The 3384-nt window shown below is 37.2% G+C and overlaps 1 pseudogene; it reads left to right on the plus strand.

The window, feature by feature from the left end:
• Positions 1 to 822: 822 nt before the first annotated feature.
• Positions 823 to 2145, plus strand: LOC104990264 (annotated as a pseudogene).
• The last annotated feature ends 1239 nt before the right edge of the window (positions 2146 to 3384 follow it).

Genomic DNA, 3384 nt, shown 5'->3' on the forward strand with positions numbered 1-3384 from the left:
ATCATTAAATAAACTCAAATAATGTACATGAGAATTTCTTTAATAATAGCTTTCATTTTATAAAGAGCATTTTTACTACAAAACTGGTTTTGAATAAAATGGATTTAAATATCAATATATCTTCCAATAATGCTAGATAGTAGATTGATATGAGAAGTACTCAAACAAAGATTGTTTATAATGAAATCATCGTAGGTAGAAAACTAGTACTATAAATTGTTTGCCAAAGAAAGGTAGATTACCAAGTACCCTACACTTGCATATTTGGTTTGATTTTCCCCATTTTCCTCATAGAAATCCTCTGAAGTACAAATTAGAATTGATGTTTCACAAATTTTAGGTTATGGGTCCATAACCTGCAGAGTCTCTTGTAGAATCCACTCAAACGACTGAAATAGGATACACTGAATGGTTTAACAGCAAATGCCTCAGTTAGTGATAAAAAGTACATGTAGTCTACACGTAATTTAAGACTCTTAATAACATTTGTAAATGCAGATACTTTCTCGTGTCTGTTTATCATGGATGACCAGTCCCAACCAATTAGTTTTGTACTTCAATATTTTAAATTGATTCTATGTCCTACAGCTGCTTATTCCAGGCACTTTATTCTTCTGACAATTCCTTGAATCTGCCAAGCCTGTTTCTCTGCCCACATTGTTCTTTCTGCCTAGGACACTGTTTCACCCAAGGGGTTTACACACAATTACTCACCAGCAGCATAACAAAGGGCCCACTCATCCCCTCATTCTGCTTGAGTTTTCTTTTATATTCTACCAATCACTTCCTAATGTCTCCCCTAACAATTACATATATTTGTTTATGTGTTCAAAGTCTGCTCATTTCTCTCTAAAATATGTTTACCACTATTTTGAGGAAGAGATCGTTTCTCTCAGTTTGGGATCAGAGATTGTCATGGATTTTAAGCACCCAGATGGTATGACAGTGCCAGTTATGCTGCCTTGTCGGAGTTTGCTGGTTATGACAGGAGAATCTAGATACCTTTGGACCCATGGAATCACACCCAGAAAATGTGATACTGTTCAAGCATCCAAAGGTCACAAAAGTGGAATTATCACCAGTGATGTTGAAGACTTGACTTTAAACAAGAGGGGAATACGGACATCATTTATGTTTAGAAAAGTGAAACAAACACCTTATAATTGTAGTTACCCTTTGGCCTGTGATAGCCAGATGAAAGATACTCCTGCATCATTTCCAGAGAGTAATAAAGAAGCCTAGAGCTTCTTTATTACAACTGGAGCAAGATTATGTCCATCGGGTTTATGAAGAAATTGCTAGGAACCTCAGCAGCATGAGACACACCCCTTGGCCACGTATGGTAGAGTTTTTGAAAGCTTTGCCAAGTGGTTCATTAGTTGCTGATATTGGATGTGGAATGGAAAGTATCTTGGCATCAATAAGGAGTTATATATGATTAGCTGTGATCATAGCCAAAACCTTGTGGACATTTGTAGAGATAGGCAGTATCAGGCCTTTGTCTGTGATGCTTTGGCAGTACCAATTCACAGTGGATCTTGTGATGCTTGCATTTCCATTGCTGTTATTCATCATTTTGCTACAGCAGAGCATAGAGTGGCAGCTCTCCAAGAACTTGTTTGACTCCTAAGACCTGATGGGAAGGCACTCATCTATGTTTGGGCTATGGTGCAAGAATATAATAAGAAGAAGTCCAAGTATCTTAGAGAAAACAGAACTAGCCAAAACATGAAAGAGGAAATCAGCAATGATACATCAGTGCAAGAGTTGCTTGTGAAGCAGTTGCCTAATGTAGGCAATCAAGACTCAGCACATTCTGTCTCCTCCATAAATGACTTTCAAGATGGAGGATGTAATTCAAGGAATGTTGCTAATTCCAAGTTGCCTATTCATGCTAACAGGACTTCTTTTCATTCTCAAGACTTACTGGTTCCCTGGCACTTTAAGGGAAATCCTGGTAAGGACAAGCATGTTGAGCCATTAGGTCCATTAGGATCCCGTGACCCAGGTCCTGTGTTTCATCATTATTACCATGTGTTTTGTGAGGGAGAATTGGAAGCTGCCTTCCAGACTTTGAGTAATATTAGCATACTGCAAAGTTACTATGATCAGGGGAACTGGTGTGTAATTCTTCAAAAGGTCTGATTATCTCTATGAACATATTATATATAGGGAAGAAATGCTCAATGTTTTTTTAAAAAGTGATATTAAATTACCTATATTTTTTAATTAAAGAGAAAATGTGTGGAAAATTATCAAAGGAGAGTGCCTGGGAGAAATTTGAAAGTAGAGACTAGTTAGGATATATTCAGTCTACTACTATTGCTGACATCACTTAATCCGTGATGGAGGAACAGGGATGGTTTTTAAAAGTAACTGAAGTAGTTTGTGAAATATTTGGGACCTTAAGGTAAGAGTACAGCATTTTGAAGATAAACTTTTGTTATAAAGTGTTGCTAAATGAACTAAATTATGTAGAATCTTAATGAAGTAATCACATAACATTTTATCAATAATAAAATATTCCTGTTCAGTAGAAAATTGTCTGAAATTTTATCTGTGATTGTTAGCTCTGTAAAATCACAGATGATAACCACTCTGTCACTGCACTTTACTAGCACAGGGCTTGACACATCATAGGTACTTAGTAAAATTTTAGTCAGTTGGATAGTACCCATACATTAAGGTAGGGGTTTTCATCCAATAAAAACTTACTGAACTGTACAATATACCAGTCACTATTTTAAGTTCTGGGAGGTGAACAGTGAACAAGAAAAATATAAAGTTGATGCCCTTGTTGAGCTTATATTCTAGAAGGAAAGACAGACAATAAACAATGCAGGACACGGGTTTGATCCCTGGATCAGGAAAATCCCCTGGAGAAGGGAATGACAACCCACTTCAGTATTCTTGCCTAGAAAATTCCATGGACAGAGGAGCCTGGTGGGCTGTGTAGTCCATGGGGTCACAAAGAGTCGGACACGACTGAGTGACTTCATAATCATGGTCATATTCCCTGAACCTAGAACTCTCTGGTTCATAGGGACAGCACAAAAACGTGTTTTAATGAATGAGTGAATTTCAATGGCTGTTTCTTAGTGTTCATGTTGCTGATGGCGACTAAATGCCCTTTAAACTTCTCCACATTAAGAAAAGGGAACCCTCCTACACTAAATTGATGAAGCCACTACGGAGAACAGTATGGAGGTCCCTCAAAACACTGCAAAAGAACTACCATATGATCCAGCAATCCCACTCCTGGGCATATATCTGGACAAAACTAATTTAAAATGATACATGTATTTCAGAGTTCATTGTAGCATTATTTACAACAACCAAGACATGGAAGCAAAGTAAATGCCCATTGATAGGTGAATGGATAAA

Source organism: Bison bison, unplaced genomic scaffold, assembly GCF_000754665.1.
Source record: "Bison bison bison isolate TAMUID 2011002044 unplaced genomic scaffold, Bison_UMD1.0 scf7180017847247, whole genome shotgun sequence".
Classification (NCBI taxonomy): Eukaryota; Metazoa; Chordata; class Mammalia; order Artiodactyla; family Bovidae; genus Bison; species Bison bison.